The following is a 22,715-nucleotide window of genomic DNA, read 5'->3' as shown; positions in this document are numbered from 1 at the left end:
AGAGGTCATCCACAAATGCTGAATGAACTTGCCTATTTGAAAAAGTGGCAGAATGGCCTGATGCAAGACACCTACTGGTAAAATTACGACTATTTTTGAGCACAAAACAACATATATCACATGTCTGACCAAAAGAAAGCTAAAGGATTTAAGGGCATGCAAAATGGTAGCAATCCTGCTTATTGTGGCATCCAGTGAAAATGTCCAAGTACCTCATTGTAAGTTGCTTTTCCTTTGAAAAGTGTATAAACTAGAAAGTTGCCAATAACATTGTATTAGTGAAGCTATCCAGTCAGCTGCATGTAACTGAGACAGAGAACAGTGTCTGAAACTAGATCAAGTTTCTTTTCCCTATATTTCAAAGTCTGACCTGGAAGCATGTGTCTGCTCCATGAGATGCTGAGTTGTTATGCATGCCTGATGTCCATAGTATCAGGCCCTTAACTCCTTCCATCTTGTTCTGTCTACTCTGGGGTATTTTCCTTCTTTGCCTGGCTGAGCTCTAAAATGACTCTTCTTTTTGTGTTCTATTCTAACAAAAAGGAAAATGAAGCAAAGGTACACTCATTCCCTTCAATGACACAACCCAGAAGTTGGAACTTCACTTCTATCCCGCTGGTCAGAACTTGGTAGTATGGTTCAATGCTGCTACGAAAGAGGCTGGAAAATGTAGTCTTTTCTTGGTGGGCATGGACCCAACTATAAATTCCATTATGTTAGGAAAAGGGGGTAATGAATATTGAGGAATCAGCTGTCATTAACTTCCATAGTGTCCTTTTCTGCATTTACTCTATGTAATATGAAATAAGCATTAACAATGCTCATTCATGTTCCCCAGGAGCATGAAGTCTAGAAGGGGAAAACATGCAGGCTTTCAAGCATGCTCTGCGGTAGAATGTGATAAATAATTTTTCTTAGGAAGAAACGAAAGGATAATACTATAAGCACAGGGAACATACAAAGTGGAAATCAATTCTGGTTGGGAAACTGGGTAGACTTTATACAGTTGCATTTGAGTAGGTGCTGAGAAAATAAAAACTAATTATCAACAGGTGGAGATTTGGAATGAGGGAATTTCAAGGAGCAAATATAGGAAGAGAGAAGTTGCTTTGGTAGAAAAACACAGGGGGGGATTTAGTTTGGCAAGAGAGTAGGTTCCATTCATCCTTTCAGAATATCTATTTGTGCTGAATTCTTATTTATTCAATATTCTTATTTATTCATGGATGCATCAAATATTATTCACCACCTACTATGTGCTATCCTGTGCTCATTAACCCTGGGGATATTGGTAGAATCTCTGCCTACAGGGGGTTTATGATACAGTACAGAAAGCAAACAATAATCAGATATTCACACTAGAAAATTATCACAATTATTATGTTGGGTGTTATTATACAGAGTATTGGGGAACGAATTTAGAAAAAGTCTCATTGAGAAAGCCATAGTTAACGGGGGACTGTAAGCATGAGTAAGTTAGTGTCAGGGTGTGTACATTAGTGAAGGGTGTCCCACACAACACATAAGAATATGGGAAGAGTGTGGCATGTCAAAGAAATTGATAGATATTAGAGATTTGGCAGACATCCAATCATGTGTGATCTTCTAAGCCAGGTTTTGCATTTGGTACTTTATCCTGAGGTCAGCGGGAAATCACCAAAATGTTCTGAGTAAGGAAATGATATGAGTTAATTAATTTTTGTAAGAAAATCACTATGACAGTAGTGTGGAGAATGTGATCTATAATGCTCCCGGCACTGTGGGGCTAAAAAGAGGAAAAGATGGTTGAGATCAGATCAGGGAGGGACTTGAAAGCCATATGTAGAATTATGGACTTTATTCTGGGGTCAGTGGGGAAACACTGATTACATGAATTTGATTGACTGTCTAACCTGTTCTCTTCAAAAGTCAAGCTTTAGTATCTCATTTTCTTCTTACAAACTCCAGAAAATTAAGTTTAGATTAGAACTGCTGGCAGATACTTGATCCAATGGGCACTCACAAACATTATTCTGATGACAGTTCATATGTGAAGAACCACCAGTCAGAACTGTTCCCCTTCATAACTTGGTAAGGTGGAGGGGACCTTCGGGGTGGATTGAAAGCAAGGCAGCGATACACTTTTAGGCAGCAGATAAAACAAATGGCTGGCTGCTGGCAGATGTTAAATGGCAAATCAGCTTAATTCACAACTAAGAAAGCAGAAGGCTATAAAGGAAAGAGAGTATCAGCTAGTTGGCCATATTTCTGCATGCTGCACAATGAAAGATGTGGCTGCACTTAGGCATCAGAGGCTCCTATTAATATAAGGAGTTCTTATAATTTTGCAAGATGAATAACACTGGATTCTATCATAATAACCTCTCTACCTACTTTATGTAATTTTTGATTTTGAAACATCCAGCCATTGACCCAAAGGGAACTTACTCTTGAAATTAACACTTCAGCTGCTACTTTTCTATTGATGATCTGTATATAGAATAATATTAGGGTCTAGGAACTTTGTTTCCTGTGTAGTAGGATGAATTGTCTACCCCTCCCCCCTCCCGTCTTGAACAGGAGGCAAGGCAAGATACAGGGAAAGGAGCTTTATAAATTCCCAACATCTGGTCCCAATATTTGGACCTGCTTTGGGATGCTTATCTGATCCATCAGTAAATGCAGTGTTTAAACATGCATCTGAGTTAGCATCTGTAAGGTCTACAAAAGCCCCATGTGGCAGTGCAGAGGAAAGGGGCAGTGCCTAATACTTCATCACCCAGTGGGGCTACAAGAAGATACAGGGGTTGTGGGCAAGAAGTTGGAGTAGTCTTCGGAAGAGCAGATGATGTCCAAGATCGTAAGAACCAGGATCATTTCTCCCCACGTCCAACAGAAAAGAGCTTAAGATTTAATAGTTCTAATGGCGTAACCACATATAGTATAAATATAGAGAGGTTTCAGCTTGGCATTTTTGTCTGTAACAACTCAAAACTGTCCACGTGAACATCGATAAACCATAGAATTCCAGAGGTGTAGTAAGAACAAAACGTTTCGAAGAGCAAATTAAGTACAAGCCAGAACAACTGGGCTAAGGTACAAGCTGCACCTAGAAAAAGGAATCTGATTCTCTGTACGTCACACAAGAACACTCACATTCTTTTTATGGTGTGCCTTGCATTAGACGGAGCTTAAGCGGATAGGTCAGGGGCAACTACTCTTTAACACCCCACACATCACAATCCGATGTGCGAGTGTGTGCGTGCTGTGCCTGCTGTATGTGCTGGGGGGACAGGAGGGGTTACAGCGAGAAACAGAACTTGCTTAGATATTGTTTGTAATGGATGATTGCATTTTTTTTTCTCTTCCACTGAGGAGTTATGCTGATACAGGCTGAGTTCGGTTAATATGTGATGGAATTTTTAAAAAGGAAAATAAAAGAACGAGCTTGATTTTTAGTTAATTTAACTTACTTAAAAAACCATACTTCTGAGTTAGAGACATCAGAGCATTATTAAAATTCACCATTTTATTCTTTTCTACTTGAAACTCTTTTTCCTTTCATAGGAGGATCTCACAAGTCAATATACACATTTTAGTACTGTAAAATATTCAAGCTTTTTTTATGTGGTGGTTAAATAGAAGGTTTTTAAAAATACCTTAATGAATAATTTCGGTTTCCTTACTGAATAGCTTCTGCTAACGAAACATGCCATCTATTTGTTCCTTTTGATTTTTGAGAAAATTGCCCAGGTTTGGTTTCCTAGGAAATAGTTCTCTGTCATGGAGGAATGAATTCGGACTGATTAGCTGCTTCACTTATTCATCCTATCATTTTGGCACAGGACTGCACAGTCCACTGTGATGAGAGATGTGTTGGTATGGAGGAATCGTGTTCATTTAGCTGACAGACCTCAGGATGACTGGAATACAAACCAGACAGAAATGGGTTGTAGAACGGACTTGTCCACTTACCAGTTGTGTGACCTTAAGCAAGTCACTTCAACTCTCTTAAACATTAGTCTCGTATCTGTTAAATGAAAGGGAGGGCTTCCCAACCCACCTGCCTAAGAGAGTTGCTGCTGAGATAATGGATGCGACAGTGCTATAGTAACAGGAAAATTATGAACTAATATTAACTCACCTGATGGTACGTGAGACCCCGAGGTGCAAACATGAGGACTCCCCATTTCTAATCTCATGCAATACCTAGTCTAGTGAGGCAGTGAGTCACATCACTCCAGGCGATGGATGCAGTGTGGGTGCCAGCACAGAAGCAGTAGAAGGCTCAGCAGGGGGAACGAAGTGGTAGGGGGTAAGGAAAGTCAGGAAGGCAATGTGGAGGCAGAAAGCACGGAACTAAGTGTTGGCACTCAAGTTACTGTAGGTGTTTACCCGCAGATGGGATAAAATGAGGAAAAACAGAAAACAACAAAGCATGGGAGGGACAATAACAAAGGGTCTGGAGTACAAAATGCGAGGCAGTACAGCCCTGGAGGGAGAAAGGGACCAGACCAGGATGACTTTTCTAGTCACAGTAAGGAACTTGACTCTATTCTACAGGAAACAAGGAGCCTTGCTTTAGGAGCCCCTTCCGAATGTTCACATAGTTTCCTTTACTGCCTTATTTAGAGCACAAAGTTAGTACAGTGTTTATTTTGAGTACATTGTAATCAACTGTTTCCTAGTTTGTCTCTCTGACTAGACTGTGAGCTCCTCTAAGCCCCAGCGCCTTAGAGTGTCCAGCATGTAGTAGAAGCTTAGCAAATGCCGATTAATAAATAAGTAAAGATTTCACTAGGGGAGTGACGTGGTATAGATTTTCATGTTATATTAATCACCCTGGCAATACCAGGCAAGGGTAGTAGATGAGAAAGGAGTAATGATGGTTCCACAATTTTGTACCTTTCTACAAAATTTGGCTGCTGATAGTGAAATTTAATTGGATGACGCCTACCATAAAAGTTACAAACCATGAAGAAAATGCCAGTGTGTTCAGTGAATATGCAAAAAGAATAATCAATACCATGGAGAAAGGAAGCAATAGGAAATTAAGAAAACTAATAGCATGTTTATTTAGTAAAGATCTATTTATTTAATCTAACACCTCTTAAGTTATTAAATAGTTTAGACTTCATGTAGCTTTTGTTATAAATTCATGTTATAGCAAAGGATATATATTTTTTAGATGAGCTTCTGAGAGCTATGGAAATATGGCTGCTTAGAGGTGTTACAGAACTTCATTTAGCTTCTTACTTTGAAATTGGGTTTCCTCATAACATTGACTGTTATTCACATTTTTTTTTCATTTATGACTGTTTTAAGGTCAGATTTTCACATACCCATATTCATTATCTACTCAAACATAATCAATGAACACAGCATCTCATCTATAACTTCTCTATGGTGAGGCGTACACTAAATGGATTTAATTTCTGGGTTTAGGAAACCATCAGTTTTATGGGAGTCAGCCCAATTTTTTTTCCATTAGCACTATCTCATTAATGAAGCCGCCTTAATTACAAAAACTTTTACATACCCATTATAAATACCATGATATTATGATCTTTTAAATTTAAGGAACAGGAAAAATGAATATTGTGTTTTTACTTCATAGCCTTCCATTCTTTTTTTCTGGAAAATGATTATTTCCTTGAGTTACCAGATTACAAACTCTGTGCTCAGAGAAAGCCTTGAAAAATGACAATCAAATTTAATACTTGGGCATTGAGCAAATGGAGAATACATTTGGGGAGAAAAGAGAAACATTTTGACATGAATTTCATTAAATCTTCTGTCCCTTAAGCGAATGCTGTTTGTAAGTCATATGAGTTTCCAAAGTCTCTCTTTGTCCTAAATTTATAAATGGTTTAAACTGAGAAAAATCTAAATGTAGTCCGGAGGGCGAGGGCGAGGGCGAGGGAGAGGGAAAAAGGAATGGAGAGAGGGAGAGGGAGTGAGAGGAATGAGGAGAAGAGAGGGAGAGAGAGAGGGATGAGCAGAGAGGGAGAGAGAACTGTGCTTTTAAGATAAGGAGCTGATCAACACTCTGGCAGTTCAGTGTGGGAGTGAGGCCAAAGGAAGTTGCTGAAAACTATAAAATGCAGACACAATCTCAATTATCTCACAATCATTGGCATACACACACACACACACACACACACACACACACACACACGATGGCCCACAGTCCTTTGTCTTCCAAGTCACTGAAACTCCATGTCATCGTTCTGCTGACAGCCTAAAAGGCACAATTATATTCAACTTTGTCTCTGTAGTCTCGTCCCAGTTTTTGATGGTGAAGACAGCTGACAAAGCTGTACATTGGGGCTGCCTGAATCTGATACCATAATGTAGAAACCTGGCATCCTGGGCTCTGGTTTATGCCATGCTTATAACACATTCTCCTGTTAATATTAAAAGTGATGATGATCTGAGAGATGCATTATCTACTGTAAACTTTCCATAGTCAAGTCTCCCTGTATTCATCCTGATACTATTCTTAAAGTGCAACAGCTATTATTTTGTCATGATTTCACGTTTCGGTATTTTTCTTGATCTTAAAATCTAGATGTACAGATTTGATTTCATTTCTGCTTCTCACGAGATGGAGGAACTTGAATGATGATTCCAAATCCTTGAAGTATTCATGGGACAACTGACTGAATCAAAGCGTTCTCCGGAAGCTTATCTTGAGATATTTGTAAACCACGGAATTTCCTAATTCTAATCCATTCATAAAATGGTCCCATTCATTCAGCAAAGACACTGGTTTTACTCTTGTTGCGATTCTCCATTTGAAGAGGGTTGTAATGGAACAGCATATTTTAAGTGGAAGCAGCAGGATGGTGTAATGGTTACAAGTAAGGTTTTTAGAGGCAGAATGAGAGTGTTTAAATACTAGATCTACCAGTAATTATCTCTGTGACCTTTCGCAAGAAAACTGACCTCTCTGAGGCTTAATGTACTTTTTTGTGAGTAGGAAAAACAATTATCGCCCACACAGAGGTTGTAAGGATTAATGATAGTATATATAATAGACCTGACACCCTAGCTAACACAAAGTAGGTGCTTGATATATATGCACTAGCAATTATTGAGAATATGATTGTTTTCATACCAACACTATATTTATTTATATATTGACAACCATAGCTCACCTGATATTTCTAAGGAGGAAAAATGATTTTTTCTCCTACATATATTACGTCTTTTATTAAGCTGCCATTGTTGATAGCAATTTATGTAATATATTCTGGCAATATTTACTGAGTGTTATTATACAGCTTATTTACTGTTCATAATTGGCTTTTGGAGGCAGAAGGTGGAAATTTAGAGCTTTTCATTACAAGACTTTTTACAAATACTAGAAATCAGTATTCAGAAAGCAATTTGGTATTGACTCTCCTGATACTTTAAATTCATTACCATATAGTTTTCTGTTTCACTCTTTTTAGAGGCTAAATTAAAGCAAGATGCTTCTACCTGAAATTAATTCAATTTTGTCTTTTTCTGTAGGAACACCTAGAAACACCTGCTGTCTCTGATATTTTGGGGCTAGTCATTAAGAGGTTGGACGGGCCAGACGCCTTGCCCACTGCAGTGTCAGATTTAATGCCATTACACTTGAACGGCTACCAGGGCCCTCTGACATTCTGTTTAGCCAGAGGACTGCTACTGCTGATAATCAAGCAGCCTACCAAGAAGTAAGTGATGCTCCCAACTCTAGCAACTGTCAGGGTTCAGATCATCAGATAAATTAAGTATCACCATATAATTCTTCACTCCCTTCATTTTAATATATATATATATACACACACATATATATAATATTTTAATACTCACATTAACAGTGTATTATATATTATTAATATATAAAAATATATAAAAAACTCACTTAAGTAAATAAAATTAAAATAAACTGAGTATTTGTCTTATGTTCAATTATTCAATTAGCCAACATATAGTACATCAGTTTTTTTTTTTTTAAGATTTTATTTATTTATTTGAGAGAGAGAGACAGAGAGAGAGCAAGCGCATGAGCAGGGGTTAGGGGCAGAGGCAGAGGGAGAAGCAGGCTCCCCACTAAGCAGGGAGCCCGATGCAGGACTTGATCCTAGGACCCTGGGATCATGACCTGAGCCCAAGGCAGCCACTCAATGAACTAAGCCACCCAGGTGCCCCTCATTAGTTTCTGATGTAGTGTTCAACGACTCATTAGTTGCGTATAACACCCAGTGCTCATCACAACACGTGCCCTCCTTAATACCCATCACCATGAATATATATATTTTTTTAAAGATTTTATTTATTTACTTGACAGAGATAGAGACAGCCAGCGAGAGAGGGAACACAAGCAGGGGGAGTGGGAGAGGAAGAAGCAGGCTCATAGCGGAGAAGCCTGATGTTGGGCTCGATCCCATAACGCCGGGATCACGCCCTGAGCCGAAGGCAGACGCTCAACCGCTGTGCCACCCAGGCGCCCCATGAATATATATATTTTAAAGGTTTTATTTATTTATTTTTAGAAAGAGAGAGAGTGAGCAGGAGGAGGGGCAGAGGAAGAGGGAGAAAGGATCTAGAGCAAACTCCACGCTGAGCATGGAGCCCGATGCGGGGCTCGATTTCACAACCCTGAGATCATGACTTGAGCTGAAATCAAGAGGTGGACGCTCAACTGACTGAGCCACCCAGGTTCCCCAATAAACTGAATATCTGAATGGAGGATTGGTTAGTTTCTTTAGAAAGAACAAATATTCCTGAAAAGTTTGTTACTAATGATGGATGGTGAATGGCTATTAATAGTAGAGTCCTCATTATTCACTTTAAGTATTAAAAAAATTTCATTGTTCTTTATATATACTGTGTGACCCTCATTTTATTATGATGAATCTGACTTCCTGTTGTTTATTTCATCTTTATGATATTCATTAAAGTTTCAAAGTCCCAGGAATGATTTATAAGTAGGTAGAGGGTCTTTCCTCTTTGTTCTATACAGTAAGAAGTCAGGCATGAGGATATTTCCTACCACTGAATCTATTCACAATGAGAAAAATTCCCAAAAGGAGGGTTTTATCTTATATTGTACTGTCACCAGGTCCTAATGCCCAACACAGTCCCCTCCTTTCATTGGTCCTTCTGCCAATCTCCCCCAAATAGTATCCTTTCCAACATAACACAACTCTTCATCATACAACCAAAATCACACTCATCCATTCTCTAAGAGAAGACCCAAATTCTCCTGACTTACTTATTTCATTTTTAAGTCAGGATGTCTTCAACTTACGGACTAATTTGTAAAGATAATCACCATCAGTAAACCCATATCAATAGTTGGAGCAATAGAGATCAAAGAGAACTGGAGACAAAAGAGAATATAGAATATGGTTAATCTGGTAGATTTGCATTTTGTTAAAATATGGAAAATATGTTTCCCATAGCCCCCCTCCCTGCACCAGTCCCAGTTACTATGGGCTATAAGAGACATCTTGCATATGATTTGTAAGCAGAAATGCAACATAAGCCATATTCTGTATATGCTCAGAAGGCTGAAGCTCAGCAAAAGGCACTGTTGCAGCTCATACATGAAGCTTGTACTGGTTCACCTATTTATATGCAGTAGCAACTGGGTATACAGGTCCTCCAGCACCTGCTAGATTTACTCTTTCTGCTTCTCCAACTCCTGGTCCACATATATGAAACAACTCTATGATTCAGAGCATCAGCTTCTACTGCAGGACACTCCCATCATGTAAGTTGCAAGCTTGGATGCAGTAAGCAGCCAACATGGGTTCCAGTCCATCTTTATGAGTTCTAGCTCATCCATGAAGGTTCCAGTTTTTCTTGTCCCTTCACTTCCCAAATGTTCTTCCTGCCTGCCAGTCTGCTGACTTCAAACTCCAGAACAAATCTCAGAAGAAACAAATACCCATCATGGACTGTTTAACCTAATAAATCTGTTAACACACACACACACACACACACACACACACACCGACTATACACACATACTCACATACATATATATATGCACATATGTAGGTGTATTTCTAATGCACTATATAACACACTTTATAAAGTAGAAATCAGTGTTCATAAGCGTTTTTATTCAAACACCAGGATTACTTACACAGAATACCCAAGATAAACTAAATGTACAAGGATACAGGTACAAAAATTACAGAATTATTTATAATACTAAAAAGAAATTTAGAAACAACTTACATAATACTCAAAAGGAAATGGATAAGTGTAATTGAAATAAATTCACACATTGGATTATTATACGTAATTGAAAATTAAATACAGATGATTTTCCTGATCTTAAGTAAAAAATAAAGTTGCAGAAAGATGGAGATAGTGTGATCCCGTTTATATAAAATGTAAAAATATAAAAATCAGTGTTATACATTTTTATTGACATATACATGTGTAATAAACTTATGAAAGTATGAATGGGAAAATAAAAAAATAAATTCAGGGTAGTGGTTAAATCTGGGAGCATGGTATACAGAGTAAGGAAGATGAGCTCATGAAAGGTTATCAGGGACCTTAAATAGTACTGGTAAGGGTTTATTTCTTAATCTGGGTAGTGGGTACACAGGTTGTCATTATATTTGTATGGATACCTTTTTAATGTTTGAAATCCTTTATAAGAGAGTCTCCCCAACAACTGGGGCCTTTTGGGTGAGAATCACATGAGTAAATATTCGCACATTCTGGGCATCTTCTCAGATAATCTTATCCACATCTCTTCCCCAAATCTTTTTGTCAGACATCTTCAGATCCTGTCCATCCAATTCTTCGATCATTTAACCAGAGAAGACACTAGCCATGGTCTGTGATTTGGTGTTGATTAATACAATGAACCGTGTTTCCTTTCTTTCTCACTCTACCCTAGGATTCCAGGACCCATATATTCTGGTATGGGAGAAACAACACTGTAAACTTGTTTTGGACTTGGAGCTTTTACAATATTCTGCAGGACAGTACTCCAAACTCCAACAGTCATCTCCCTGATGTTTCCTTAATTGGGTCTTCAATTGCCCAGTTCATCATTTCATAAGAGCAGCTGCTTCTGTGTTATATGCCAGTGAATTTGATAGGCAAATGCCCATGTTTCACTTTTTTAGGAAGAGATTTAGCCATTACTTTGGAGAGCAACACTGGACATTAAAGTAATTTGTAAATTTACAGACAGGCAGGGTTACCACATGCAAATCCAGAATAAAGTTTATTCCGATGTAGGTAACACAGCACCACAATGATGGAAAGAATCCACACGTATTAATTCTGCTTCATGTAGCTGGCTGGTTTGCAATACCAGGAAAGATGCATAATATCGGGCTCTGTGATTGGCAGTTTGGGTCTTCAGGATTGTAGTAACCAGATCATGTTGGTTGGGGGAAGTCCATGAAATACCTTCAGCTTAGGCATTATGTTCCCTTTGTTCATGAACCCACTGTGTTAGGGATGTTCTCAACATCTGCAGAAGGGGCCATTTTGTCCATCTGATTATTGGAACTCTTCTGCACTGAATAACCTTTCGTGAGTCTTTGCATAGGACAGAGATTTCATCTTCAACGCCTCTGCCCGTACTGCGAGGTTTATTCACATACCTCTTCTGCAGAAATTCTTGTCATTAATCAACGAATCCTATTCTTTACAAATTCCTGAGCATCCAGCAATGCCCATGAATCCATATTCACAGCTTTCTCTCCTAAAGGAACTGGACTATTTGATGCACTGCTTGAGTTTCTGCCCATTGGGAGCACATCCTTGATCTAAGTCTATCAGGGCCCCTTCCGAGTGCAGTTGTAACACCACCAGTCTACTATTTGCTAGTGCCAGGATTTAATGTGGTTCCACCTATAACAGCCGCAGTTTTTCCTCCATAGTCAGCTGGCCATCAGAAATTACCTAGGAGGTCATACATGTGCACTGAGGGAGTTTTAACCAAATGGCAGGAGTAGTCACACTGGGAATATAAGTTACCTGGTTCCTATGACTTATTTTTGCCTTCTGGATCTGCTCAAGACTGGTTCTATAAATCACACTTCCACCTGATGGCAGGTTGTTTATTGCTGGGCCTGGTTTTATCACTAGGAGTTTGGAATGTACAGAGTTTGTGGAGCGCAGATTGAATTATACAGTCGCATAATGTTCACGGTCAGACTTTCGATCTCCAGAAAACCCCGGTAACATGGTAGAACCTTTTAATGAAAAAAGTTATGCGATGAAAGAGTCATGACCGTGCTGAAAATGCAACTGTAATTGTCTTGGGACTTGCCTCGATTTCCACTCAGCATCCACACCTGCCACAGATACTTCTAGATCCACTGTATCTGAGGGGTCAGCCCACTACTATTTAGTCAAGCAAGTGGTGTTTTCTCAATTTGGTTAACTGCAAAACACTTTTTAAAAGTCCTTTTGGTGTTTAGGATATGGAGCCTAAGCTCTTTCTGGAAACGTGTGTGAGTGTGCATGCGTGACGGCGATGAGAACTGGAGCACGGTCATGCAGTATACCTTGGCAGTATTGTAGGACGCCAAAACGCTGCTAAAGCTCTTTCAGTGCAAACAAAAGTTAAACATGGCCTCCTTGTGGAGAACCTGTGAATAGCTGAGGCCAACTGTTACTGAACAGGAGGCGGGGAAAGAGCTGGAGTGGAAGAACAGGGGAAGGAAGCAGACAGTAAACTTTTGGTTTGTTATATTTACAAATTTCCCCCAGCATCTGCCCTTGTCCTCTTTGTTTTTACTGACTGTAAGAGAAAAGGCTGAATTGCATTCTCCTTGTCAGACTTCTAATGGAGAATGTACACAATCAGCCCTTCATTAAGAAAGAAAATAAAGAGACAGAAAGTCGCTTCATGAACTGAAGCAGAGAAAAGTTAAATTACAACAGCAATGAAGCCAGGTGATTAACAGAAATTAACACATTTTTGTGACAAAGAAAGGAAATTGAGAAGTGGAAAACTGGTGGGGATGTGTTCCTACTGTGGTATATTTAATTGATACCAGGCTGTTCCTTACTTTGGATGCAGCGTTTTCAGTACAACAGCTTATAAACGAATTTCCCCAATACCAAGCTGAACAGTGCATTAACTTTTATTCCTTTTTTACTTGAATGTATGACCTTGGGTCATATTCCTGGGAAAGTATGCAACAAAACAATGCCAAATCCTAACAACCGGCTGGCGATGGTGGTAGCAATGGGTCAGACAGCACACTGGTTCCATTCCTGAGCCACCGAACGTGTAGGTATATAAAAAAGCAGCTGGCTACCACCCCAAAACGGGCTCCTTTCTAAATGGAGGGTCACCAGCTTGTTTTGTTTCCCTTAGTGGATAGATGATGTTGTGTGGTTTGGTTTGGCTTTGTATTGTCTATCTTTTTACCCTGACAAAAGGTACAAAGGAAGAGAAGGAAAAGACCAATGTTAATAATGACTGGTTCCTTTCATACCCTGGGGGAACTTCTTCTGCCTTTCAAGGTGGTCAGTGCAGTGATTCCTCTATGAAGGAAGTTTGTCTCAGTGCACAAGTCAAAGGAAAATTACTATGGAGCTTTTACATGCATGGCTTATATGGGTATGGAAAACAATTACTAAATGAAAAGGTCAAGGCTTCCATGAGACTTCACATTATTGGAACATAAGCGCTGCAATCATTGGGGTAAAGAGTGTGTCATCAAAGAGAGTCTGAGTTGGAGAAGGCCGCATTCAGACACACATAAACCCTCGCAATGGCAGCTTTCAAGAGCTTTTAATACAGACTATTCACGGGGTCATTTGGATTCTTGCCGCTGTTTCTTCTTTCTTTACCTTCTGTCACCTGCCCTTTCTCTTTTGTTTTTTCCTTTCATTAAATTTCACTTAACTGTCTGACGTCTTGCTTCTTGGCATTTACAGTCAATTTAATTCCTCCCCTTAAAGTGCTTAGACTCCCACTTCTTCAGGATTAAGCGTTAAATTTTGACAAAGAAGCAGCTTAAGGTGATGGAAAGAACATGGACATCGCAGACACACCAGCCAGGGGTTGACTAGTGGCTCACCACTTACCGGTGAGGTGATCCCGGGAGGGGAGGTCAGGAGATGTTCTGTAAATTCACCAAGGCTCAGTTTCTTCACCTTGAACTGGAGCTAGTAACACCTGCCTTGGTTCTCATCATCACAACCCCAGGCATACGGTCAGGCTGACCTCTCTTCCTGAAAGGTCCTTCCTTCAAATCTGCACTTCAAGTAACCCCTACTTCCCCACCCTTCAAATCTACCACAAGAAGTCTTCCCAGAGCCCACACATTAGGATGTGAGGGCTGCTTCTATGTTCCCTCAACACCGTGAGCGATATTGGTATTTCAGCATGTAACACAGCCAATCGGAATTCGATTTATGTGCCCATCTCTCACTGAACAGGGGCTCCATGAAGACAAAAGTCATGCCTTCTTACACTTGAAACCCTAGCACCCAGTACCATTCCTGGTCTGGGGGATGTGCTAAATAAGAAATGTTTACAGAACTGAATCATTCTTTGAACTATGATTTGTCTTGAAGATTAAATCACACATTTTATATAAAGCACCCAGTGTGCTGGACACATAGCTGGTCGTCATTTCTGCTTAATTTAATTGAAAAATCATGACAACTCAATGAGAAGAGATGATCTCATAGATTGCTTTTGTTTCTTGGATTGATATGAGTCACAGAGTGGATGGCCTTGAGGCTTCAGTCAAGTTCTGCTGTCCCAGGTAAATAAGAACATGCCATTGCTTAGAGCTCCTGCCTAATGCTTAGTGGGCACAAATTAGTTATTTGTTGATAGAATGAAATAATGAAACATCAGCACCCTGTGAAGCCTTTTTTTTTTCACTTTTGACATATGTAGACACTTACTTCTCTGATATCTCATATAACTTTTCTCATATTTTTATTACAGTGCATTTCAGACTATACACGTCTGTTTTCCCTACCAAACTATGACGTGTTCCCAGGAAGGTGCTATTCCACCTATCTCATTCATTCCCAGCACCACTCATAGTATCTGGCAGAGTAGATATTTAATAAACACTTATAGAATTGGGCTTTATCACTATTAACTGGACAAATATTCAGAATTTTCCTTCTGGTTCTTCCTCTCAACCAATGTGCTAAAATTAGCAAATTGAACTTTCTTAGGAGGTTTAAAAAGGCAGCACTGCAATGCCATCACCTAATTTATTCCCTAAATTATGAATTCCAAATGAATTTCTCATTAGATCCTGAAAATGGAAACCTTAGTATAGGTAAATTGAAATAATCAAAATTTCAAACCAGTGGAGTGTGGTGATAAATTTGCCCTTATAGGTATGTAAGTCTTCTATGGCATATTTCCACCCGATAATGCTTAACTTGAGCTAGTTGCATAGAATGCTCCCATTCTAATTATGCTTGGTAGGGGGAATTACAACCCACTGCAGCTTAGGCCTGTGTTCCTTGTCAGAAGAGACTGAATCTGGTAAGTGACCTTCTTCTGATCTCTCATCGTGCAGGTAAAGAATCCTGCATGACAGCTGTCTTTGAAGGGCTCTGTCAGCCCACTTCAGGGACTGTAACGCTAAAGGCTGACTGCTCTACCTCACGGCCTCAACACAAGTGATCTTTAATTGCTTTGACAGAGCCCAAGGGTGACAATGAGTAACATTAGTCCACAGACCTACCCTTTTCCCTCCTTTGCAGCTGAGGAAATGGGAAGTCCCAACGTCAGAACCCTATTCTTGGAAATGAATTATCTACCCTCTTGCTGTGACTGATGCTGAGCTAATCATAGATTTCACCAGCCTGACTAATACTATAGGCTGGAACAGAGCTGCTGCCTCCTGCCTTGAGGAGAGCCTGACACAGGTATGGTGAGAATACAAGGGGAGTGTCAGCTCCTAGTCCTCACCTGGGCCCCTTCTCCAAGGAGGAAGATGGTCTGTCCCAGGCTTATTCAGGAGTTGCTACTTTCAAGCTCACTACTCTATCCCATTTCTTCCAGGGCATACCCAAAAAGTCCAGAGCAAGGAAGGGGTTTGGGCTGGGTCTGAGAAGAGGCTGGCTAGGATTTAGGGTGATTGTCAGAGGAGAGCCGGGAGGGCTGTGGCCTCTACAGCAGGGAGCAAGCACGGAACATCAGCAGGTCATGAGGCACAGTGAGCTGCAGTGAGATACTTCCATTGGCCCCCGTGAAGAGCACCCTGCCACACTGCAGAGGGAGTGGTGCCTGGGCTGTGAGAATGCTGGCTGCGACTCCCCTGCACCATAAGTAGGATGCCGGTGGAATCCACTGCCAAGACCCTGTCTGCAGTGATGGAGCTAGGGACAAAAAACTGGAATAAAACCGGAGGTATCACAATTCTAGACTTCAAGGTATACTACAAAGCTGTAGTAATGAGACAGTACGGTACTGGCAGAAAAACAGACACATAGATCAATGGAACAGAATAGAAAATCCAGAAATAAACCTACAATTATGAGGTCAATTAATCTTCAACAAAGCAAGAAAGGATATCCAGTGGGAAAAAGACAGTCTGTACAACAAATGGTGTTGGGAAATCTGGACAGCTACATGCAAAAGAAAGAAACTGGACCACTTTCTTACACCATACACAAAATAAATTCAAAATGGGTATGGGTATTAAGGAGGCACATGTTGTGATGAGCACTGGGTATTATACGCAACCAATGAATCATTGAACACATCAAAAACTAATGATGTGCTACTATATGTGGCTAACTGAACATAATAAAAAAACTTTAAAAACTTAAAAATGGATGAAAGACCTAAATGTGAGACAGGAAATCATAAAATAGCAGATATGGAAGCAGCCAAGTGCCCATTCATAGATGAATGGATAAAGAAGATGAGGGTGTGTGTGTGTGTGTGTGTGATGGACTACTACTCAGCCATAAAAAAGAATGAAATCTTGCCATTTGCAATGACATGGATAGAGCTAGAGAGTATAAAGCTAAGTGAAATAAGTCAATCAAAGGAAGACAAATACCATACGATTTCACTCATATGTGAAATTTAAGAAACAAAACAAATGAGCAAAGGGAAAAAATAGAGGGAGGCAAACCAAGAAGCAAACTGTTAACTATAGAGAACAAACTGATAGGAGAGGGGAGGTGGGGGGGAGGAAAGGGAAATAGGTGAAGGGGATTAAGGAGCACACTGATCATGACGAGCACTATGCATAGAAGTGCTGAATCACTACATTGCACACCTGAAACTAACACTGTATGTGAACTATACTGAAATTGAAATTAAAAATAAAAAAATGTTCTAGCAAAAATTTTGATGAAATTGCTTGAGGTTTTCAAATTAAAGTATTGAATATGAAAACAAAAAGTTCTAAATTTGACAAGCAAGTGAAGAAGCCATTGATGACTTTTAATTTCCAATGTCCTTTCTATTCCACAAGAGGTTCCCCGGACACAAATATGTAGGTGATTTTGGAGAGCTACTCTGTATTCACAATTCATTCTGTTTACTCTAAACATCTGTGTCTATTATCAGTAGAAATTAAGATAAATGACACCTCCTGGAGATCTTCTAGGGTTGAGTAAGAGTACTCAAGTATAACCAACTGTGGAAGAGATTCACTTAAAGATAATAGGAAGGTAGGAAATGCGTAATCACTCTCATTGCTGCTTTTGGCCTTACTAGCATAGCGGGGCCCATTTGCATGCCTTCTGTTCAATGTGGCAACATAGAAAATTACAAAGATCTTCACTGTGATGAGGCACAGATCATGGACTTATAATGTTTGATGTAACAATAAATGAATACAAGTCAATTATACAAACTAAAATACAGATGAGCACAAGAAGTTTACAGAACAATGAAAGTTAACAATATTGTTTGGAGAATAAAGTGATACATCATGGGATTAAGAAAGGAAGTGAACAAAGGAAGAAAGTAGATGGATTCATGGCCAGTGGTCATTCTGAAAGCAAATAATGAGATGTCATGTGAATAAATGGAAGTGACATGGTTTCAGTCAAAGATTGAAATACTTCAATCTAATATATTAGGAGAGGAGAAGTACCAGGTTATTATCAGGATGAGAAAGTGACCATGGGAATGGCTGGCTCATGTACAGTGAAAGTGAATATCAAGAAATGGGAAGGTTTAAATATTTTGAGACCAAGGAGTTGAATGGCCCATCTATGTGTTAACAGAACTTGATGCAAAGCTGAAATTATGAATAAGGCCCAAATTCTGCAATGAATATGGGGAATATGCAGAATGCTTAGAGGTGACAGCAAGAAGAGAAGTAGGGGGTTATACAACTATTGAAGTTTATAAGAGTAGGAGGTTTTGCCAACTTAGAGGAGTATCTTAGTCAGTTTGGGCTGCTCTAACAAAATTACCATAGACTTGGTGACTTAAACAACATTTATTTCTCACAGTCCTGAAAGCTGAGAAGCCTACACTGTCAGTAGATGTCTGGTCACAGCCCACTTCCTGGTTCATAGGTGGCTGTTTTCTCACTGTGTTCTCACCTGGCAGAAGGGGCAAGAGAACTCTCTGGGGTCTCTTTTATAAGGGCACTAATCTCAATCATGCAGGCTCCACTCTCATGACCTAATCACCTCCCAAAGGTTCCACCTCCAAATACCATCACACTGGGAATTAGGCTTCAACATAGGAATTTTGGAGGACACAAACATTTAGTCCACAGCAAAGAGTACCAGGATATAGAACAAGTTAGATACCAACTCTACCCCTTAACCTGAGGTAACTGAGAAGTGGGAGAATAAACAGACTCTACTTGACATGGCTCCTGGGAAGGCAGTGCTCGTGGACTACAGCCAGGTTTTGGTTAAAACAGGAAAGTCAAAGAGAACATCATGACAAGTTTCCAAAGTACAAAAAAATAGGAAGCAGTGAGACAGGAGGAAGCACAGAGCTATACGAGCAAGATAAACTGAAGAACATGGCTTATATTTTTAGAGATAACTACGGATGACAAGGATATGAGACATTACAAAGCAGTGAGCTGCAAGTATTCTAATTTGATTATTCCCAGATCATTCAGGAGGATGGCAAGGCTTGTCTCTCAAGAGGCAGGAGTAATGTGGATTGAGGATGATTCTGAGAGAGTTCTAGACTGACACAGGCAGTTCTAGATGGGTAGTGGAATTAACTATCTTCCAGGATCCTCATTATATTTTTGAAATAGGTGATGCACCCTGAGAGGATAGGTTAAGAAAATTAATAAGCCCTTAAAATAGGCAACATGATCATTCTGGTTTCTCTAAGAAGAGCATTACTAGTTTCAAATACACATAAAGATTCTCAGAAGGCTTTTGGCATAAAATGTATTTTCCTTGATTTGAAAGCCAAAATGTTAAATGTAGACGGAAGAAGAAAGGAAACAGCATAATCATTCCTGGCGAGATAAAATTACTTGATATTAATAATGTCAGATTTCTGAGATGGTTGTGGAGAGATAAGAAACACCAAGAAACTCCTCTCCCTTCATCGCTTTAAAATATCTATATTAGTTTTCTATTGATTGTAACAAATTACCACTAATTTAGTGGCTTAAAACAATAAGCATCTACTATCTCGAAATCTCCATGGGTCAAGGGTCTAGGCAGGATTTAACTGGTTCCTCTGCTCAAGGTCTCGCAAGCTGAAATCAAGGTTTCAGCAAGGGCTGCTTTCCCATCTGAAGCTTGCAGTTCATTTCCAAAATCATTCAGGTTGTAGGAAAAAGTCATTTCCTTGCAGCTGTAGAACTCGTGACAGCTTGCCTCCTCAGGGCCAGCAGAAACACTTGTCTGCTGCTTCCAGACTTTGAGCTCAGGGAAAGCCTAAGCCTTCTGTGAAAGGACTCATCTGATGTGGTCAGGCCCATGCAGGACAATCCTCCCTTTTGATTAACTCAAAGTCAACTGATTAGGGACCTGAATTACATTTGCAAAAATCTTTCTCCTTTGCCATATAATGTAACATATTCATGGGAGTGATATTCCTTCATATTGAAGGGTTCGGTCCACGGTCTGGGGGAGGGGATTATATAAGAACAGGGGGGTATCTTGGAAGCCATCCTAGAATTTTGCCTACGTCGGTATCTAAACAATAAAACTCCAGGTTATCCAAGATTCTGATAGAGTTATCTATAAATAACTACTCATTTATAAGGGCATGAAAAATCTTCCCCTTCTTCTCCTTTGGCTACATGTTCTCTCATTCATGTGCTGCATTTTTTTTTTTCTGGCCCAGATCCAGAAAATGTTCTATAACTGTGTTTCTCAACCTTTCGGTCTGTTTATTATTACTCCCCTAAGGGGCCTTTTTAGACTGTTTTTCTCTTCTCTAACATACTGCCCAATAAATTTTAAAGCCACAGATACACTGAATATCTGATTTTATGCTGTATATCTGTGCTTTATACATAAAATAGTAAGATTATGCTCCTCCTTCTCCACAGAAACAGTTTTGTCCCCTTGGGAGTGATAGAGTCTCTATTGAGAAATCATGTTCTATAAGATCAAGGGCCCATTAATACATAAATATTCACAGTATCCTGTTTTTCCTTTTGATCTCCAGCCCTTTTGATACCAGCTCTCATGTCCTGTTCTATACAAATTCATAACAAAATTCTGTCATGTAAAGATGTGTGTGGTTTACTGTTAAGTAGGATTTTGATAACCTGTGTCCCAGTGCTGACTTTGCCACTAATTTTCAATGTGACCTTTGGCAAGCCAAGCAAGATTTTGGTGGTGCCATTTCTTCAGTATGTCAAAGGGCACAATCTTGTAAGGTAAAACTTAGTTATAGTAGAGAAAATCAATTTGATATGTCTAAAGTCCTGCCTAGCAGAAGAAAGTATAAATCTTTATCACTTTAGCAGGATAGATGAGAAAAATGAAGTTTCTATTCCAGGAGCAGGGATTTAGAGATAAAAAGATATATAAATTATGTCAAATGTTCTTTAATTATGTTGGCAGTTCTCATTTGAATTCTGTAGAGGTTCATTATGTTGGAAGCAGGGGCCAAGGATAGCACCTGTGATCGTAAAACAATGATTGAACTTGTAACCAACCGAAGTTCATGGGGATCTTAGGCTGCTTTTCAACATATTATCACTTCCTATCCCCTGGCAAAGATTTGACATCTGAAACATTAGCTCTGGAGCAACCATATTTGTTTTTATTTTAGAAAACAAGGAGGAAGGCAAGGTGCTATTATCAACCATTCCCCTAAGACATCAGTCCATATTAATTCTTTAGTATACACTCCAAGCACAAGGCATTTAGGAAGTTCCTTGCAACAGTTCACTAAAACAAGGTTTTTAGCCCCTTCCTCATATCCTGGGTTCCAATACCATGACTCGAGCAATTTCCAAGTATGGGTCAAATTCCAAGATGCAAGATGGAACTTTTATTTACCAACCCTCCAACCTAACATTTTGAAATTTCTACCAGTCAAAAGCACATGAACAATGACATGTCCTACTATATGCTACCAAGATACATTGGGAGAGTGAAAAAGTGCAGAGTCCAAAGCATATCTAAAGAATCAGGTTGGAATTAATGAATATCATGCTTTTAAAATTAAATTTTATGTTTTATATTTCTTTGTTGAAAAATGTACCTCCTTTCATGCTGCCATAGGCAAAATGTTCACCATGTGAAAGCCCCTCTTCTGTTTGCACAGCCATCTCTACAGCTGTGCGATTCTATTTGTCCTGATGAAATCAACGTTATGTTTCAGACACAGCCAGGATCCACGGTGTCTGTAAATTATTCCAATGTCATTTTGCACTCAGAACACTAACAACACTATTATTTTCTCGACTACCATATACAGAAATTCTGTCACTGTCTGGCTGAAAGTGACACATATATTACACTTGAGTTGATGGACATATTATGGAATTATTGTTGCCATGGTTTAGCAACTTTGAAACTGGGGCACTAGACTTCAAGAATGTTCGATGAGGATTTCTAAGCATTTAGGGAGCAGAACCCATCCTCTGCAGGTTAAAAGGGAAGTTTTGTTTACAAACACTATTTGCAAATGAAACATCTATTTCAGACCCAAACACTTATTATCTCCATCTCTGAGGAGAGCGACAGTTGACCTAATTAAAACTGGGCTCAGTGGCAAGATCTGACAAGACAAGAAAGCGAGCCATGAAGTTATAGATTCAGGCTTCAAATAAAGCCTTTCTACCAATCTCTGCCCCACAAATATGTCCTCCATGCCATCTGTGATCATCTTTATCTCCCTTTAAAGCATTTATGAAACTGAAATAAGTAACCTTGAAAGCCTTATGAGTTATCTGCCATACCTCCATGGGTGACTTATTTGGTGTTCTTCATCAGAGTGTGGCAACAGGCATGGGGTGAAATGGTAAACTGCGGAGGACAGGTGATAGGCCATGATATTTCACCAACTGAAGACTCTGTGGAGAAAACCATAATTCAACTTTTCAGACATGATATTCCTAAAATTGGCCCTTCAATTAACCATGGTGAACATGCCTGGAATGGCTCGCCTTGCCTTTAATCACTTGTTCAAGTCTTGCTCATCCCTCAGTACACAGCTCACTGGTTCCAAGTAATCCTGGTTCCTCTCTCCCTTGTACCACCACCATTTCTACTTTTAAAGTAGCACTTACAGCACATATTGCAATCATGTTTATACTTCTGGCTCAGTGTGCAAGCTGACAGCTCTTCTAGAGTAGAACCAGTGCCTT

The 22,715-nt window shown here is 39.5% G+C and overlaps 1 long non-coding RNA gene across 3 annotated transcripts in view; it reads right to left on the bottom strand.

The window, feature by feature from the left end:
- Positions 1-22,715, bottom strand: part of LOC123002287 (uncharacterized) — a 1,175,027-nt gene that overhangs the window by 277,327 nt on the left and 874,985 nt on the right. For 2 of the 3 annotated variants that reach the window (XR_008960257.1, XR_008960258.1), the window contains one exon: positions 22,308-22,421. This is a non-coding gene — a long non-coding RNA (uncharacterized LOC123002287). Of the gene's footprint in view, positions 1-20,225; positions 22,422-22,715 lie in introns of those variants that run through there. The other variant, XR_006412047.2, reaches the window with a different exon arrangement.

Source organism: Ursus arctos, chromosome X, assembly GCF_023065955.2.
Source record: "Ursus arctos isolate Adak ecotype North America chromosome X, UrsArc2.0, whole genome shotgun sequence".
In the NCBI taxonomy this organism is placed as follows: domain Eukaryota; kingdom Metazoa; phylum Chordata; class Mammalia; order Carnivora; family Ursidae; genus Ursus; species Ursus arctos.
Note: the sequence above shows the minus strand (reverse complement) of the source record. Positions and strands in the feature narration are given on the sequence as shown.